Source organism: Sorex fumeus, unplaced genomic scaffold, assembly GCF_029834395.1.
Source record: "Sorex fumeus unplaced genomic scaffold, SorFum_2.1 ptg000063l, whole genome shotgun sequence".
Classification (NCBI taxonomy): domain Eukaryota; kingdom Metazoa; phylum Chordata; class Mammalia; order Eulipotyphla; family Soricidae; genus Sorex; species Sorex fumeus.
Window position 1 is genome coordinate 27,444,553 of NW_026606120.1, and position 21,189 is coordinate 27,465,741.

At 39.1% G+C, this 21,189-nt stretch overlaps 1 pseudogene; it reads left to right on the plus strand.

Moving 5' to 3' along the window:
• Positions 1-516: 516 nt before the first annotated feature.
• Positions 517-21,189, plus strand: part of LOC130035184 (contactin-associated protein-like 3) — a 201,800-nt pseudogene continuing 181,127 nt past the window's right edge.

Consider the following 21,189-nt stretch of genomic DNA (forward strand, 5'->3'; position numbering starts at 1 on the left):
CATTTTCCTAGCTTGCTACCTCAAATGAAAGATAGGGTATGACAGGACAGGTAGATTGCTCCATAACTGGAAGCCTGCCTCATGAGCAAAGGGGAGAAGGCAGTTGGAATAGAGAAGGGAACACTAAGAAAATGATGGCTGAAGATATTGGTTGGGATGGGAGATATGTGCAGAAAGTAGATAAAGGACCGAGCATGATAACCTCTCAGTGTCTGTATTGCAAACCATAATGCCCCAAAGTAGAGAGAGATTATGGGGAATATTGTCTGCCATGGAGGCAGGGGGAGTATGGGAAAGGGGGGGTATACCAGGGATATTGGTGGTGGGGAATGTGCACTGGTGTTTGATCATTGTGTGATTGTAACCCAAACATGAAAGCTATTAACTATCTCACGGTGATTCAATAAAATTTAAAAAAAAAAAAGAAAGATAGGGAGAGGGATGTGAGAAAGAAGGAAGGATTCTTTAATCACGGTATTAACTTAAATGCATCATTTCTCCACAGATAGCTGTGAGGAGCCACTGGCATCCACCCTGCCCCGGGGATCCTTCAGCAGCTCCTCAGAGCTGTCCCCTAGCCATGGCCCTGGGTTTGCAAGTCATAATCGCAGAGATGGTGAGTTTGTTACCAACTTCTTACTTATCCATCCTGGCTATCTTTAGAGAGAGAATTAATTGCCATCTTAGTAAATGTTTATTCTTTGAGCTCAAAATTTTTTATATTGCAGTAGTGTTGAAGAAAGAGGTTCATTATATTCTCTTTTGCTAACTTAAAAAATCATTTCTGTATTTTTATTTGAATGTCTTCCTTCCCTGTAGATGGTTAGAATATGGTCTTAAGTGAGTCTCAAGTCAGATGGAAATTGTGGCAGTTGTAGAATAATTGCAATCTGAACATCCAATTTTAGTTTTAGAAGAATGACTACTGAAGAGTGACTATTCAAGTACACTCATAATAACGGGAACAACAAACTAATGAGCCAATCCCATGACCACAGCAAGGCAATGAAATAGACCAGTGCATTGCATTAGTGAAATGTGAAGATGCAGTGTGATATCCATTCTAAGAATCCTTTGGCTCTGAAATGACCGTGATAAAAGCATTAGGCCCAGAGAAAGAGAACTAGGACACAAGTAACTGAGAAATTGAGGCTGGGAAAGGAGCTTATTCATAACCACCCTTGTGATCTTTTGTCATGAAGAATTTTGTGGCCAGACACTCCTCAAATCACCCATCATTATTATTTTTTTTGTTCCAGTAAATGTTGTCTGTGGAATATATGACAAGTAACAATTAAATAACAGCTCTTGCTGTGCTGATTAACACTATCTTAACATGTAAGTTTTCCTGTGGTTGTCCAGGGTTTTCATAAACGAGGTCAGAAATGTATGTAGTTGAAGGAAACCCAGTCATCTTATGTATTTGGTTTCCAAATTGCAGGGACAGACTTAAGCCCCCAGTGATATTATGACCATAATGCTGAGAAATTTCAAGAACATTGGAGAGAAAAAGATACAAAGATTAATTTATTTTCATTACCTGTAGTTTCAAAAGCTAATAGTTCAGAATATGATAAGCTATCATTCTACATCGGTACAAAATATCTTCCAAATTTAATTTTTATGAGTTATACTCTGCAGATGAGGATATGTTAGTGACTGTAGTTTTTCTGTCTCAGACAATGAACACTCTTGATGAGTTAGCAATTCTGTAAGATTTTATGAATACAGATTCACACCTCTGTGTGTAAGTCTCACCACTACCCTCCAACAAAGTTTCTAATATCATTTCATTACGCTAATTCTCCCTTCTACCTCTTTCTCCTGCCCCTCTTTTCTTTCCCTCGGTAACTGTCATGGTTTTCACATAAGAACTGGTTTTGTTGGATTTTGCCAATTTGTTTTGATTATTTGTATTGTGCATACTAAGGGAAATTAAAGATAATCATCAGATAATTTCACATGATCACCTCAACTTCCATTCTTATTTTTGTCAAAGACATGGATGGCTTCATCTTTTTAATAGCAGATTTGTACTCAACTGAGCTTAGAAAAGACACTTCTCTATTCTGTTTAGCCTTTGTCTCTGTGTTAGTTTCACACTTTCAGTAGTTTACTCCAATCTTTCATTGAGAAATTGTGACTGTGAGTTCAGATCATTGGTATTTCAGATGATTATTATTATTATTATTTTTGCTTTTTGGGTCACACCTGGTGATGCTAAGGGATTACTCCTGACTCTGCACTCAGGAATTACTCCTGGCAGTGTTCAGGGGATCATATGGGATCCTGGGAATCGAACCAGGTTGGCCACATGTAGGGCAAACACCCTACCTGCTGTGCTATCACTCCAGCCCCTCGGCTGATTATTGGTATATGGGACTCAGTTACTACCATCTCATCTTTTTCTATTTGTCATTGCTTTGCATATTTGATGTTTGTTTTTTTCCTACCAGTTTCTCTGCCTTTTTCTCTGGATAATTTTTACTTATTATTATATTTGACTTAAAAAGAAGAACTACCATTGTATTTATATCTTGGTATATATTTGAGAATATTATCATTACTAAAATATTCTATTTTTATGGAGATATACATGGATAATAGCATAAAATTTACCATCAAACTTCTTTCAGTGATATTAACTACATTTACATTGTTGTGCAATCAACACCAACACCTGTTTCCATTAACTTTGTGTAAAACTGAAACTCTGTACTCATGAATGAATTACACATTTTTCCCTTCTTGATAGCCCCTGGTAGTCTCCATTCTATGTAATGTACCTATGATTTTGATTCTTCAAAAGACCACATATTAGTGGAACTGTAAATGTGGGCTTATTTCATATTGCATTATGTACTCAAGACTCATCTATGTTGTAACATATTGTAGAATTTTCTTTATTGGAGCAGGGGATGCTTCCAAGCAGCACTTAAGGGCTCTGGAGGGCACTCCATGATAATTTGGCCAACTGAGTGTTCTGATGGTGGGGGTCCTTCAGAGTACCCCTTGTGGTGCTCTGGGGGCCATGCCTATAGGGAATTAGATACAGGGATTTGTGTATCCAGATGTGTACTTCTGTGCCTTGAACTATCACCATAGAATTTCCTTTCCTAAAACTACTAGTGATGTTTAATTGTACGAATTTATGATGAGCTGGAGCAATAGCACAGCGGGTAGGGCATTTCCCTTGCCCGCAGGCAACCCGGGTTCGATTCCTCCATTTCTTTCGGAGAGCCCAGCAAGCTACCGAGAGTATCCTGCCTGCACAGCAGAGCCTGGCAAGCTCCCCATGGCATATTAGATATTCCAAAAGCAGTAAGAAGTCTCATAATGGAGATGTTACTGGTACCTCTTGAGCAAATTGATGAACAACAGGAGACAGTGCTACAGTGCATTATATGTATATAAATATATATATATATATATATATATATATATATATGCTTTTTTTGAGCGATCCACTGTTCCAGGTGCTCTTGGTCACTAGGAACCACTTCTAGCAATACTTGGTCTGATAGTTTGGTGCTTAGGCTGTTGGGTGCTGGGAGTCAAGCTCAGGTCTCATTTGATTCCCAGCACTCCAGGGAATCTGAAGCTGAGCTATAGGGGGATATAGTTGTAAAGACTCCTACTGTTGTTTACTAAAATTACTGGTCTTTTGTCTAAATGCCAGATTTTTCGTTTGTTCTTGTTTGGGAGCCACACCTAGACATGCTCAGGACGTACTCCTGGCTCTGTGCTCAGTGACTGCTCCTGATAGGACTCAGAGGACTGTGTAATCTCTGGGCAGCTGGGGAAAGCCCTGTGCAGCTCTCCCTCTCGCTGCCTGTGTTTGGTGGACTCGGGCTGCTCCCCCATCCAGGGTGGCCCATGCCATGGGGCGGATGAAGGAGGAAACGAGGACCAAGTTGGTTGATGATTAGTTGCCATTTATTCCATTTCCCCCACGCGCCTGTTCCAGTCTCACTAAGCTCTCCATTCTAGTATCACACTGCCCCTCATTCCCATCTCCTCCTGTCTCTTCCGCTCATCTCTCTGTACTCCCTCTCGCAGCCACGGCTCTCGTCTCTCCACGTGCCTGCTCCTGCATTCTTCCCCTACATTCTTCTCCCTCTGACCCCCTTGCTAGTCTCTCTGCACTCCACCTTGCTATCCTTGTCTCTCTTGTCTCTCTCCAACTCTGCATTGGAGCTAGACACCACACCCTGGTTGCAAAGTCAGCAGGAGAAAGCTCTTCCTTTGTTCATGGGCAAAATACCACTTAGGGGCGTTTCTGCTCTCCTTAGTCCAATAACTTAATTAACATCGTAATTAACATCTTAATTCTACTTCTTAATATTAGTTATTTTGTATGGACACAGTAAGAAATAGATTGAGGTTGTAGGGTGGCTCTCCTAGGACATCTCACCACAGACTCAGACTACAGTGCTCAGGCCAGATTAATCATTCTTAACCCAGTAGGGTTTGAATCTAGTTATTACTTTTTTGGATCATGGCAGAATTTGTCTATGATCATGCTCTTCACTTAAAGTTAAGTACTATGGTGCTTTGGCCAGGCCCATTTCAATGCCAGGGTAGTTCACTGCTTGCCCTGGATCCATCCAGTCCCTCATCAGGACCCTGCTTTTGGGGTGCCAGGAAGTAAGGGCAACTGAGGCTTAACTTGAGAGAACAAATGCCGCAAATTGACTCTCATTTGGAGTCAGTTAACTCCCAGCTTACAAAAACATAGCATTAACTGTTTTTCTGTGTCCATACAAAAAGGATTTTACTCTGAATTAACTATGCGAAGGACTTAAGGAGAAGAGAAAAACAATATTTACAAGTTAACAGAACACACAGAAAGAGGTTACAAATAAACACAGAGGAATGGAAGCACTGTGATGGGAGCAACCCAATAAACCTAAATCCCCTGTGGCAAGGCGGAAAGGACAAACCAGTATTATTCTACAGGGGACCATAGAGCGACTGAGGCCAGGTTCAGCATGTGCAAGACTCTGGCTGGTGAAATCCCAGATTTCTGCCTTGGGTGCATGTACAGACACTTCTCTGTGAAGGTGCTTGCTTGTACACTGGAGACCTGTATGATTTCAAAGTTGAGACACTTTCCCTGCTTGGACCCTTGGGTCCTTCTTTGCTGCTGCTGTCATTGTGGAGAGTCTGAGGCTTTGAAGGCCCCAAAGGCTGTGAGCCTTACTTAGCTCTGAGAGCAAGGTGCGGGGAGGAGGGCTCATCTATTTTGGCACCTTTGGTATATCACTGGGGTTCAGAGTCTCATCACCACATCCAGTTTTTAGCAGTCAAGATGGTATCTCACACCTGGAGTCTGGTGTGAGATGGCATCTCATGATTCGGATTTCTCTGATGGTAAGTGATGCTGAGCTTTGTTTCATGTGCCTACTGGTCATCTGCCTGTCTGCTGATCAAGTTGACAGGTGGGGGTGGAGTGGGGTTGGGGTTGAGGAGGGAATCTGGGAACACCGGTGGAGGGAAAGTAACACTGGTGCAGGAATTGGTGTGGAGTTATTCAATTCCTAAAATTCGACTATTAGTAACTTTGTAAATAATAGCTCTTTAATTAATAAAAAAAAAGGAGTCTTTCTTCTTACTGGTGAAGTTCATGGGACCCTAGATAATCAAATGCCCCATAGTACATGTCCTCCCCTACTTGTTCTGTAACCCAAACCCATGATTCCAATACATGGTTCCATACGCTGTGTTACCCTGTAATCCAAGTACATGGTTCCATACCTGCGTAGTTTGACTCAGCAGTAGCTGGCACTTCACCAACTTCTTCTTATTCTCCCATCACCCCAGGATTGGGGGAACACACCTTCAAAAATGCTGATGCCTGAGTTTATTAAAAATTTTCTCGTAAGAAACTTGTTGGAATTGAATGAACTATATGGTTGGCTTTTTTTTTCAGTTATTTTTTTAAGGAAATATTTCTCTAAAATATCTTGGATTTTTCCTAGATGTTTTTGAGTTTCAATAAATTTTACCAACAATTTAAAGTGTCTCAAATATCACAGTTTTGAGCAAGAATTTTGCAAGTAATATATGATCATTATATCTATTTGATGATTAAAGGTGGTCTAGTCTGGTCTAGTCATGTTTTATAGTTATAAGTGCATAAGTGCATAAATTTATACATGTACAAATTTATACATATATAAATTTAAGTCAGTGACTATTTCCTAAAGTTAAATATTTCATATTTTGTGATTTTAAATCATCATTGCTACAACACACTAAAAATTCAAATTATCACATTAATTAGACTTATTATACATTTAACATTTTCTATTATGTATTTTCCATTTGCACATCTAATTTATGTACTTTTTCTGTTTTATATGAATTTAAGTAATGAAGTGATAATTCATTCAATATCCGACTAAGTGCTCCTGAGTTTGTTTTAGAAATTTATTCCGGTGCCCATAGAATAGTCACTTTGTTGTTGGGTTACAAATAAGATGTTTAATAAAATGTCTTCACTGATATAATATCCAATGCCTTTTTATGCAAAGAAATAGAAATCATTGAAAAGTTAAAGTCCCTGAATGCCTGTTTGCAGAATGGGAAACATACACTTCCATTTGCTTGGAAACATGCACTTATTTTATACCTGCTTAAGAAAATTGATGCCATTAAATAAAAATGAAAAGTTCTTGAAAATTGGTTTTGACTGTTTAAAATTGGCTGAAAGTCTCTCTCCATAAATATTTAGTATATTTCATACAAAATCAGATAAAATTGCTTATATAAAATTGTTGAAATCTGATTATGTATTATAAATGAGAGCATATTATAATATTGACTTCAATTTTCCTTTATTTATTTATTTATTTGTTTTTGTTTTGTTTTTTTGCTTTTTGGCTCACACCCAGCGATGTTCAGGGGTTACTTCTGGCTCTGCACTCAGGAATTACTCCTGGCGGTGCTTGGGGGACCATATGGGATGCCGGGGATTGAACCCAGGTCAGCCGCATGCAAGGCAAACGCCCTACCCGATGTGCTATTGCTCCAGCCCCTTCAATTTTCCTTAAAAAAACAAACAAACAAAAAAACTACTACAAGTTATTCCAGACAAAATTTTTAAAACAACCAATGAAAATAAAACTACATTATATTGTAAGCCATTCTGGTCTTTCATTCCTCATTTTGCTTGTGAAAAGTTTTTTTTTTGTTTGTTTTTGCAATTATTGTTACTCTAGGTGAAACTCCATCAGTAGCTATGCGGATAACTTTTCCAACTTGTTGGAACTTGCATGCCCGGCCTTATCAGAAGTTATTTGGAACTGACTAGGAAGAAACATTTTGTCCTATTTTTGGTGCCCAGAAATGCTTGTATAAACACAAATCACCACCAAGCTGCTAAAATGCATGAACCTTATCATGTCAGCTTACTTCATTGGTGACTGTGCAGATGGGATTGCTTTGAATGTATCAAAAATGACATCAAAGAATACTGCATTGTTTATTTGCTTAAATTTTTATTGAAGTAACATTGATTTATAGCATCGTAAAGGTTTTCTATATACACTACTACAGTTGACATCTGTGTATGCCATGTTATAATCTCTACCAAAATTGAATTTTCCTCCTGTAAAATACTGCACTGTTCATTTGGAAAACAAAGTAAATTGAGAGAGAGATCAAACTGCATCACTGTTTTCATTTATTTTGTAGTTTCCCATCTCTCCCATACTGAGTTCCTGAGCAACAGACTGTAATCAGTCAATGCAAGAAAAGCTTCTTCTAATGCTCCCAATACAATTGATCAGTAAATATTTTAGAAACTAATCTCAGCATATAGAGATTTATCTTTAACTTACAAAATATAATTAGGTGTGAAAGTTTATAATATACTTTTACGAGATAGAGAAACGATAAACTAAAGAAAAAATTCTAATTTTGGCCCTATAATGAGTATAACTTTCTAATAACCAAAATAGGACTATACATCAAATCAATGTTTTTAACAAAGAATAAGAAAAAGCATAGAAAGAGCAAATAATAAATGTAAACATCAAAATATGTCAACTCATGGTATAAATTTGAATACTAAGTAAAAGTAGCAATGTAGTACTGTCCTCCCGTTGTTCATCGATTTGCTCAAGCAGGCACCAGTAACATCTCCATTGTGAGACTTGTTGTTACTGTTTTTGGCATATCGAATACTCCATAGGTAGCTTGCCAGGCTCTGCTGTGCGGACGTGATACTCTCAGTAGCTTGCAGGGCTCTCTGAGAGGGGCGGAGGAATTGAATCCGGGTTGGCTGAACTCGGGTCGGCCACGTGAAAGGCAAACGCTCTACCCGCTGTGGTGTTGCTCCAGCTCAAATATAAGTACTTGCTACAAAACATATGATAGTAAACAATTCTTTCATTTTTAAGACTAGAGCACACTTCTTGTATATTTCTATCTGCTATCCACAGGACAGGAGCCTGGAAGGACTGGTTGAAAATCACAATAAACCAGAGATGGTTTTTTTTTTTTCCGATTTTTGGGCCACACCCAACAGTGCTTCATGGTACATCAAGGCTTATTCCTGGTTCTCTGCCCAGAATTCACTCCTAGAAGTGCTCATGGTCCATATGTGTTGCCAGGGATTTGAACCTGAATTGGCTGCATGCAAAACATGTATTACCTTATCTCCAGTACTCTCTCTAACCATAATCAGATATTTTATGAAGATGTATGAGTCACTGTCACTGTCCTCCCGTTGTGAAGATATATGAGTATACAGGAAAATTTTTACCTAAGATCTTTTTATCTGTAATATCTGTTTTTCTATACTTCGTCAACATTTTTATGATTTTTTTAAACTTACAAATAACTTTGTATCTGAGGTGTGGGAATTGTACTTGAATGTGAGATTCAATAGTATTCTTGTAAAGTATGCTTGTGCATTCAAGTTTTGCCTTGGCTCCAGGGAGCTTTATTAATTCAAATGTACCTAAAATGTGTTATGGCAGCCTTTGGGAAGGGAAATGCCTAGTGGGCAGATCTAAATGTTCTGCTGTTGAAGTGTCACTTGTGCGTCTCATAGAACCAATCTACTCTGATTTCGCAACACTTTCTGTAGCCATCAGAGACTCTAAGTTACTACAGTACAGTTGAGGCACAACCAAAGTCCCAAGATGCATTTTTGCTGCCACCAACCTTTAGGGAGGTAGTCTTCTGCATCCTTTTCTCCAGTAAATATCCTGGATAATTATGGCACCTCAGATAAGAATGTTTTTTACTTTTTCCAACCTTATATTTTTTCCTTTGTATGGAAGAGTCTTCCAGAGAGTTTATCTTTGTATTGTTTCCAAGACAGAATTTGGATAAAAAGATGGGGTTGTGACCTTTGGAGCTGGATGGTAAAAGTTGTTCCTTCTGTTGGGTCTTAGCTGGTGACTGATCTCTGAGGGGCAGTTTGTCAGCTTTAATTGTGGGCTCTATGAGTCCTACTTCCAAAGTTTGGGGTGTCTATGCTTCATGGGTATTTTCCTGGTAATGCAATGTTGCAGGGGACACCACACCACCAGTTCCTCTTTGGAATCTGCCCTATAGCATTTTTTCCCTCCCTGAAGTCTGACCTTGATACTTATTAGCTTTCCTAAGTAGTCAAGCCATAGCTTTTGTTCTGGACTTAACTTCCTCTTCTTTCTTCGTTGATTTTCCAATCAGATTAAGCCAGATTCTCAGCTAATTTGTAAGACTTGATAAATGGTCTGTGGGAAATGCTGGGTCACTATGCCAGAGAAAAAGAACATTGGAGGGGCTTGAGTGATAGCACAATGGGTAGGGCATTTGCCTTGCACTCAGCAAACCTGGGTTTGATTCCCATATGATCCCCAAGCACCACGAGGAGTAATTCCTGAGTGCAGAGCCAGAACTAAAAATGAAGTTTTCACAGGCTATACACAAATGAACTCGGTCACACATTTTATACAGTCATAAAGGAGTAATTAACATGCATTCAGATTCTTTAACAGGATTGCCGGACAAGTTTGCTTTATTTTTAAGTGGAGAAATCAGCAAAATCATTTTAAACTTTTATCAATGTAAAATTTTAAACAAATAACTGACAGCCCAAATCATCTCAGCTGCTCTCCTCTCTCTTTTTTAAACAACTATTCAGGAGTGAGAGAGGCAAAGCAAGCACATGGAAGCAGTCTGTCTCTTATTTATTTTATTCACAAAGCTACAGTAATAAATGTTAAATACTAACGGGCCTTAAAAGGTGCCCCTAAGATATTGCTCGCACAGTTTTAGCAAGTCACATGTGAGTCATCACAAAATGCCTCTCCCTTAGTTATTGCTGAGATTTACTGTAATTTCTGCAGTAAATTTACTGCACATTCTATTTTATTTTAAGACCACCCATTTAAAAGTCATTATAGGATATATGAGTGTTCTGCCCAGGAAACTGATTCACAAGGAGGCAGATCATGTAATTGTAGCCTCTTTATGAATGCACTTTTTGGGGAGTGGGGTGGGAACAGCCATTTTCTACTGTCAGACTGTTAGAAATTGAAGGTGACTTGGGAGAGAGGCATCATGGCATACCTAGACAGGTCCAGTAGCAGGATTTATTCATGTTCCACAACACAATAGCCACAATTTCTAAGTAACTCACGTGAATTTCTTCCTAAGAAATCAAAGGTGAGACAAATACTTATGCGTCTCCCAGCGACAGTGGCAGGGGAGGAGCGTGGCTTCAACCCAGCATGTGAAATGCAGAGATCTCTGAATAGGGTTATCAGACACTGCTTCCTTGTCCCTCTTTCCTGGGGCTGCTCATCATCTGCAGGAGCAGACATGATAGACACCTGCTCTTTCCACCCTAACAATGTATTTGCTTTGCTTTCCTCCTCGTTATGTTGTCTTAAACTGGCCACCAGATATATGATCAATGTCCTCATAATCCGCGGCCAGATTAATAAAGCCCCAGCTGAGAGTTTCTTATTTAGCCTTCCTCTCCCACAGGACATGTGACATTCATTACCTGTGTATGAACCCATTGATAGTACCAGAAGCAATCATAAATATCTAGAGAGAGACTTTCCTTCTAGTATACAAATATAGTGGCATGCAATGAAAAATATTTGATAAAACGTGGATCTTTCTTCTTAAGAAGAGTAAAGAATGAAAAAGGAGCTAAGTGTTAATATATTCCTCCATGAATCTTAAAGGGTACCCTTTCTCCACCCCAATCTGGAAAGCTGTGATCAGATAGCCAGTGCTGTGTGTGGATGAGTGAAGATTAAGAGAGTGGTAACACGCAGAGTGTGGGGTCTGACTTTGTACAGGGGATAGCTTGGTATTTATTCATACTCTCACCTCTAGTATAAAGTGGCAGGCAACAGGTCATTACATAAGGAGATAGCCAGAAAGCTCAGCAGTGCTTCCTAGGGAAGCAATGGCAGTGATGCCTACTCTTGTGTCCTGAGTGTCTTCTGTTGAATGAAAATGTACAGAAGGGAATTATTAGGTACTTCATGCATCCTCTTGCTGGGTTTGCATTGCACCTCACATGCCTCTCACAACTTTGCCAGGACTAGGAAAGATACTTCCAGGCTCTAGAACCTTGAACTATGCATGATCTCATTTGTATAAATCATGATGCATTTGTTAGCTAAGGGTCTGAGGCTGTATGAAGGAGCAGGCAGTAGAGAGAGGCAATCTGACTTGAGGCAGTAGAAGAACTAGAGTGGCAAGTGGCTTTTTCTGTGCCTTAAGCACTGGTGTTTCAGAATAATAATTATGCACTACTGGGCTCTGTTTTCATGCTGAGTTTCCATATGGAGTTTCCAGAAGATTTGTAGCATTGAATAGTGCAAGCAGATTGGCTTAAGCAACACAGATCCATATTACCAGCTTGTAAGGGCAAGTGAACCCTCCAAAACCTTTGCTACTCTATATTGTTTTGATTTTATTCCAAAATAATGGACTCCCTTATCTGTTAGTAAAACACTGTATCCTGAGATCTTTAGGTGAATATCCATGTTATCTTCTCATTCTAGCCAATATTTAGCTAGGTCACGGTCATGGTCCTCCCGTTGTTCATCGATTTTGCTCAAGCGGGCCCAGTAACGTCTCATCGTGAGACTTGTTGTTACTGTGTTTAGCATATTGAATACGTCACGGGTAGCTCGCCAGAATCTGCCGTGCAGGCAAGATACTCTCGGTAGTTTGCCCGGCTCTCCAAGAGGGGCAGAGGAATCGAACTCGGGTTGGCCATATTGGCTGCGTGCAAGGCAAAGGCCCTACCGCTGTGCTATCGCTTCAGACCCAATATTGTGCATGCAATGGATAATGCGCAATGGATAACGTGCAATATTTAGCTAACTGTTAGAAAAAGAAGCATCCATTTCAGTGACAAGTGAATGAGTGAGTGCTCAGATTAGCACACAGGGATGTGGGGATCACCCATGGCCATGCTATCCTTCTGGAATAAATTGGCCCCCTTAGCACAGGGGATTCTGGTTCCATTACATTATTGGTGTGACTGGTAAATCAGAAACCTTTATTTTCACATGGACAAGCTCTCTTCACCAAAGTTAGGAAATGTGAAATATTCAAGGTCTGTTTCCTGCAGATGTTGAAGACAGGTTGGCAGAGATGTGGCTGTCTCTGAGAGGGAGACTGGTGCAGTTCTAACCAGCATAAGTGGCAACATGGTACTTATTTCACTCTCATTACCTTTGCTTATCTGCACAAATGATAGGTGTTTCCTAGCTTCAGGGAACATTTAAAATGCCAGATAAAGATTGTGAAATGCACAAAAAAATTTTACATGTAGGGATCGAGCAATAGTACAATGGGTAAGCGCTTGCCTTGCATGTGGACAACCTGGGTTCAATCCCCTGCACAAGATATGGTCCTGTGAGTTCACAAGGAGTGATTCCTGAGTGCAGAGCTAGGAGTAAGCCCTCAACACTGCTAGGAGTCGCCCCAAACCCAGTAAATAAATAAATAAATAAAACTTTACTGAAAATACACAAAGTTCAAAGGATTAGATAAATGCCAACATTTATTTTTTTAAGCTTTGTTTTTAATTACCTATATGGCTGGTAACTATCGTTATAGGGAATGCAGTGGATATGTATATAGTCCCATGTAATAGGAACTGTTAGTTAAACCACACCTCGAGTCAAGATGGACTTCCCAGTTAAAACACTAGGTGGGACTTTAAGAGAAAACAGTAAAAATAGAGAAGAAAGTTTTGGGTGATTATCAGTTTGGTCATTAAAGCAGGTGTTGAGTATCAAGGCCTCCTCAGACCTTGGACCAAATCTGAATGTGGACAAACTGCAGGGAAGGATCCTTCCTGGGAGTACTTCCTTCTAAGTGAACACTTCCTCCCCCAAAGAAAAGTGTTATACCTTACTTTCAGAGCTTCAAGTTAAATGTAAAAGCAGTACAGCATTTTAGATTATACGCTTTCATTAAGTTCTTGTTGTATTATAACACTAAGTATCTGGTGTTTGGGAGTCCCATGAAAAGAACATGCATATGACCAACATCATTCTATCATATTCTGGAATCTTACTGACCTGGCCTTTCTCACAAGGAAAATATTCAGATCATGGTAGAAACAGAAAACTGGTTCCCAATGAACAATCCACAGTTAACCAGTGTTCGTATCAGACACTGGGGTAAGAAAGATGATTCAGAATAATCTTACATTCAAGAAGCTTACATGTGTAAATATTAAGACTTATATATGCTAGAATTTGAGACTGAATTCTATGGATTTTTATTTATGATCACATTCCTATAGGCCAGTACAGATATATATATATGTATATGTATATGTATATATATATATATATATATATTTCTCTTCACCATTTTTCTTATTTTTATTTTCATGAAAAGGAGCTGGTGGTTGGACCCCACTTGTGTCAAATCAATATCAGTGGCTACAAATTGACCTTGGAGAGAGAATGACAGTCACAGCTGTGGCCACACAGGGAGGATATGGAAGCTCTGACTGGGTGACCAGCTACCTCCTGATGTTCAGTGATAGTGGGAGGAATTGGAAGCAGTCACGACGAGAAGAAAGCATCTGGGTATGTTCCTGTTTTGAAAAACAGCCTGTCAGAGTAGGATTTACACCAGCTACTACAAGTTGTTGCAAATTTATCAGCTAAGTTATAAAAACAGAGACTCCTAAATTACTTGAAATATTTGCAAGTGATTATAAGAATCATGGGGCATTTTAAGCACAGCTTGTGTGTAATTTATAAAATAACTAGAAGTAGACATTTTTATAATATAGTGAAATATTAGAGATGTCTTCTCCAACTTAAAATGGTAAATTTTGTTGTGATTGTGTTTGTCACAATAAGAATTATGTGGTTTAACTACCATTTAACTTAGGCTAAGAATGTTGTATACTTATTTTTTTCTTCATTACCATGTTGAAAGTCTAAAAGTCTTTATTTCCTTGCGATGTTGTTTATATATAAAGCTAACAGGCAGCAGATGATAATATTACGTTGATAACAAATGATCTCTTTTGAATTTCTTTAGAATAATTTTACTTATTGTAACTTAATAGATGATTGTCTGTTTACTTTTAATCTTTGGAACTCTTCTTAGTTATTTTTAATATAAATTGAAATAAGAACTAATCAATTGTCTAGATAAAAGAACAAAGTGGAAGGAGATTTGCTAGAATCGACATGTACTTGTTCAGAAACTCCCAATAAACAGTTGCTACGTGGATTATTAGAAGCAGATATTAATGAGCTAAGTCTAGGCCACAATGTCCAAACATGGTCAGGATAAAATTAAGAGTGAATGATAGTCAAATCTTAATGAAGCATCTGCTTATATAGAGAACTTTTGTTCAAAACTTATATATTACCAATTAATGATGGAGATATGTCAAGAAATGTGTGACTTGCAGTGGTGGAAATGTCATAGTGTATTTAATTCTCCATGTTGCTGGCAAAGCAATTGAAGAAGGTACTTCCTGAAGAGAAGAGATAAGATTCCTCATTCATAGCTTTCTCTTGCTTCTGCTGTATACCAACACTGTAAGCTGCCTCATAAGTCGATAGAAATTTGGAAACACTTTTATATATGTTGTCCATCATTGATTCCATTAGGTTGAGCACAGCTATATTTATTTTGAAAATTAATAACTTAGATGCATTGTTTCATATTTTTGCCATCCAACCAAGAAGATTGAAGGGTTTCAGTACCTGGTTGGCATCATCACATGACAGTTTGCTCACAGAGCAGAAATACTTGGTGAAATCGTGTCTACAGCATTGGTACTGTTTATTCTAGACTATGCACCTGAGGTTGGCTGTTGATCAGCAACCTCATCAGCTTTTACAGCAGATTCTGTAAAAGCTGATGAGGCCCCTGTCTCATTTGCACGTATTCCCTGCCTTCCTTCCTTGGAACCCTAGTACTTCATGAAGACTAGAGCTGAGCAGAAATAGTTTTGGCTGATATAAGCAGTGAGCAGAGCCTTTTTCAGAATGCCATTTATTTTTGACAGTGCTGGGCATTAAACTCAGCCTCATGGATGCCAATTGTGTACTCTGAACCACATCTTCTGTTCAGATTTCTCTTCTTGGTTCATCACACTGCATGCTTTTGTATCTCTTCAGCTAACTGGACCTTGCAGCTCTAGTGAAAAATGGATTGCTTCTGTTCTACATTCTGAGCTCCTTTGAGAAGGAGTTTCTTCCTTGCATCTTCAGCATCCACACCATGACTTACATGAGTCATCTTCTCTTGGTCTGTGGACCCAATTGATTTCAAATCAATAAATCTTATTAATTGATTCTCTGAGGTTATTCCCTGGCCCTTTTTTGTTAGCGTTGACTGTTTTTCCATATACCTTACCCAAGGCAATTCTACCATTTCCCAGGTGGTTGTTTCCAAGTGAACTGTTAATATGAACTTAAGATGTCAAATAATTTCCTTAAAATATTTACATTATTTATTAATGAAAATCATATCTGTTTAGTCATCTTACCTCCTGATTGGCTCTCTATCAACACTGGAACAGGTCACACATACTTAGTGGTTTAATCTATTGCAGAGTTACCATGTTAGTTTCTATAGGCTTGAAGTTGAATAGATATGGCAGGGTCCTTCTTTATGGGGGTTGCAGCGCTTCTTGTATTCCTAGCAGGCCTGAAGAAGACTTCTCCTACAAGCTGACCCTCTGGGATCACCCACAAACCCAAATACATATTTACAGTCAAGACTATGCTTTATTAAAGGGTATTGAGAAAAATTAGCAAAGGAAAGAGACTCTGGGAAGAAGTCCAGGAGATACAGGCTCATACTTCAGAGAGCCTTTTTTCCTGGGAATCATAGAGGATGTATTTAATTCCCTGAAGCAGTGAATTATAGCAACTCATGTGAAATATTACCACCCTGGAGAGATTCCAAGAACAGATTCTGCGATAGACCACGTGCTGGGCTACAAAACATACCTTAATAAAATCAGAAAGATATAAATTGTATCAAGTCTTTACAGACCGTGGTACACTAAAGATAGAAGTTAATCACACACAGATATGGAGGATCAAATTAAACACCTGTAAATTAAACAATTCAATGTGGAACAGCAGTGGCTTAGGGAGGCTATCAAGGAAGAAATCAAAAGATACCTGGTAACAAATGAGAATGAAGATATGAGCTACCAGAACTTGTGGGACACAGCTATAACAATATTGAAGGGGAAATTATAGCTCTTCAAGCACTTCTCAGGAAGGAAGAAAGGGAGGGCCCCTGTAAATGTTCTGACTTCACAGCTAAAAATCTTATAAAAGGCCAACAAAATGAGCCAAAATCAGGCAGGAGGAAGGAAATAATAAAACTTAGAGTCGACATTAATGACATGTAAACCCAAAAAACAATCCAAAAGATCAATGAAACGAAGAGCTGATTCTTTGAGAAAAAATAAACAAGATTGATAAACCACTAGCAAGACTCACAAAGAAAGAGAGAGAGAGACAGAGAGAGAGATAGAGAGAGAGCCCTTATAAACCGAATCAGAAATGAAAAGGGGGCATCACAACAGAAATCAAGGAAATTCAAAAGATCATCAGAGATTACTTTGAAAGTCTATATGCCACGAAACAAGAGAACCAGAAGAAATGGATAAATTTCTGGATTCTTATAACCTCCCAAGGCTGAGAGAAAAAGATTTGGAATACCTAAATAGACCTATCACCATCAAGGAAACTGAAACAATAATCAAAAGTCTTCCCCAAAACAAAAGTCCAGGTCCAGATGAATTCACTAATGAATTCTTCCAAACATTTAAAGAGGACTTATTTTCAGTCCTTTTCAAGTTTTCCCAGAAAATTGAAGAAACAGAAATTCTATGAGTTTCTATGAGGCACTAGTCACCCTAATACCAAAAGCAAACACAGACACCACAAAAAAAGCAAATTACAGGCTGATATTCCTGATGAACACGGATTCAAAGATCCTTAACAAAATATTAGCAAATACAATTCAACAACTCTTCAAAAAGATCATATACCACAACCAAATGGGATTCATCCCAGGGAGGCAAGAATTGTTTAACATTCATATGTCAATCAATATAATCATCATATCAATACATGAAAAGATAAAAACCATATAATCATATCAATAGGTGCAGAGAAAGCATTTGACAAGATTCATCACTGTTTATGAGGAAAACTCTCAGCAAATGGGCATTGAAGGAACTTTCCTCTACATAGTCAAAGTGGTCTACCACAAGCCTACGGAAAGCATTATTCTCAATAGGGAAAAACTAAGAGCCTTCCCTCTAAGATCAGGATCAAGACAAAGATGCCCACTCTCACTACTATATCAATATGGTACTAGAAGTGCTTGCCATATCAGTTAGGCAAGAAAAATTTATTAAAGGGATCCAAGTAGGAAAGGAAGAAATCAAACTCTCACTATTTGCAGATGACATGATACCCGAGTCCCTGAAAACAGATGACTGATTAAAGAAACTTTGGAATAGCTACACAGTGGAATACTATGCAGCTATTAGAAATGATGAAGTCATGGAATTGGCATATAAGTGGATCAACATGGAGAGTATCATGCTAAGTGAAATGAGTCAGAAAGAGAGGGACAGACATGGAATGACTGCACTCATTTGTGGAATATAAAGTGACACAATTGGAGACTACACCTAAAGATAGTAGAGATGTGGATCAGGAGGATTGTTCCATGGCTTGGAAGCCAATCTCTTGTGCTGTGGGCAAAGGCAGCTGTGATGGAGAAGGGACCACTAAGTAATTGATGGTTGGAGGGATTACTTGGGATGGTAGATGCATGATAAAAGTAGACTCTGGACCAAACATACTGGCCACTTAGTACCTGCGTTGCACACCATAATACCCAAAAGGAGAGAGAGAGAGAGAGAGAGAGAGAGAGAGAGAGTGTTAGAGGGAATGTGCCTGCCACAGACGTGGGGGGTGGGATGGAGTGGTAGTGGCGGAAGGGATACTGGGAATATTGGTGATGGAGAAAGGGCACTGGTGGAAGCATGGATACTCAAACATTATTTGATTGAAATGTAATCATGAAACTTTGTAAGTCTGTAACTATCTCATTGTGATTCGTTAAAATAAGAAAAAAAATTTTAAATGTCAAATACCCAGTGCTGTATGTGCCCCCTATCATTAAAATAGAAATGTTTAAGTTAAAAAAAAAACTAAATTAAATAAAACAACAAATAAATAGATAAAGGTTAGAGGCATAATATAAGCATGTCCTTACATGACAGAAAAGTTATCTTCATTTTTTACCAAGAGACTCAATATAACTCAGGTCATCTAAGCTGTTTGACATGTTGAGCAAATATTTATTTGAAATATAGAGAGGTGTCACTATTTGAATGAGATGACCAAAACATGCACATTTTAAAAAAATATGGACAAGAATAGTTTTCGCTAATCAGTTAGGAGGCCCCTGGTTTGACAAGGCTTGATCCAGAGTGACCATGGAAACTGGAAGTGTCCCTGCAGACCCAGCTCAGCCATGTCAGAGGTAGTTTCCTGCTGAAGAGTGGATGATGACAATGAAGTAAACAGGTAGAGGATCACTGAGAAATCAGGAATATGTTTTAAATTTGTTTCCGGAGACTAAATAAGGAAACACATCTCAATAGATATACCGAGCTCTTTGATTCATGGCCATAATTTTATGATGTAAATCTTGTGCAACAGTTCGTGTAAAGCCAAGCTATTGCGAGTTGGGCTCTGAGTACTACTTGGGACCCCAGATGAACCTAGGCTTGGTTTGCTGTTCTGACAGTCTGGTATGTGTTGGGGCTCTAGGGAACCCCTTTCCAGCCCCATGCACCTACTCTATCTTCATGGGACCTTTTGTATCCTTTGCCAGTCAGCCACCTCAGTTTTCCTGCCTGTCCTGAGTCAGTTCCCATCCCACCTCCATTCCTGATGTTGGGCTTACCATGGACTTACCCACTAACACTCAGTCTCATAGTGCCTCTTTTTTGCTTGCCATGGATAGTGTGGCAGCCAATGTAATCAACATGGAGCTCATCTGTCAAGGACCATCTGGCCCAGTGACTGCTGAGTTCCTGTTCCCAGGAGGTTACGTGTCCTCCAGCATCTCCTGGATCCCACTTTATTTTGGCACTTTCTTTTTCTTTTAATCAATAATGTAGGAGTACTGCTATTTATTCAGCCATTGATTAGGCTGATTGAATTGGGCATGAACTCCACATTACTTTTTTTCCCAGAATGTTAATTTTACAATTTTTTATTATTATTGTTTATCCCCATGAGATAGTTATGGAGCTTTCCTGTTTCAATTTTATCATACAATAATCGATCACCAAACCCTCCCCCATTGCACATCTCCCACCACCAAGGTCCCCAGTATTCCCCCCAATCCTACCCCTCCCCTGCCTCTATGGCAGACAATCTCCCCCATACTCTCTTTTGTATTGCTTATTATGTATAGCTGAGCAGGAGGTGGTTTGTGGGTTGTGGCTCTCACATACCTAACAGTTGGCCTTTTAATTTCTTGGCAAACTTGGACCCAAGTTTTTGGGATCCAGCCAAAGGCACAGCAGCAATTTTGGGGTATCAGGAAGTCTGAAGACACCATAAGGCTGCTGATGCACTCGCCCTGCAGTTATAGGTTGACCTGCTGGCAGCACCATACCCCCGTATTTTGGCACTTTCATCTCCTAATGCCTCTGTTACCTTCTATCTTTTTTTCTTTCCTTCTTTGACTGTTTTTACTGTCATCTGTTCATAAGCATTTTTTTTATCATTGCTTGTTTGTCTTCTTTTTTCTTTAAGTCTCCACCTTTAATGTTATAAATCATAGAAATAAATTCAGGTCAGTTTGCATAGTTTAGCAATTAGACTATACTGGAAGGAGAGGATTTAGCAGCATCTCTGACATTGCAAGTGACCAAGAGTCCTGTTCTGTGCCTTCTGCTCATTGACTTCTGGATTTTACTACCCTATATTCGTTACATTGTGAGGAAGCATTTTGTCTTAATCAGTTGTCTCTGATCAGAGGAAAATTGATCTGATGAAATAGTCCTGCCCACCCTACTAAGGACTGAAGATCATGGAGTTGTGGATGAGTCATTGAAGGATACATGTTTGCCCTACAGATCCAGGATTTCAGTGTGTCAGGGATAAAATGTGTGTAGTCATAAAACTAAGCCCTGAGTCAGGGTTAGAGAAGAGTGTGCCAGGAAAGTATACACTGCTAAGTGTGGAGCTCTGCCCTTCATACTTCAATATTTAGGAACAGATTTGTGTTAATTCAGTCATTCTAAAATTTGTTTGCTAATATATATTTGGGCTGGAGTGATAGCACAGCAGTAGGGCATTTGCCTTGCACGCAGCCAGCCCGGCCAAGCTGGGTTCAATTCCTCCGCCCCTCTCGGAGAGCCCGGCAAGCTACTGAGATTATCTCGCCTGCACGACAAAGCCTGGCAAGCTACCCGTGATGTATTCAATATGCCAAACACAGTAACAGCAAGTCTCAAAATGGGGATGTTCCTCGGCTCACTCAAGCAAATCGATGAACAACGGGAGGACAGTGACAGTGACAGAATGTATTTTTGCTAATATATGTTTGCTAATAAGTGGATGCCTCAACAGAATTAATAAGCACATTATGTGGCATGGGACAAAGAACGGTCTG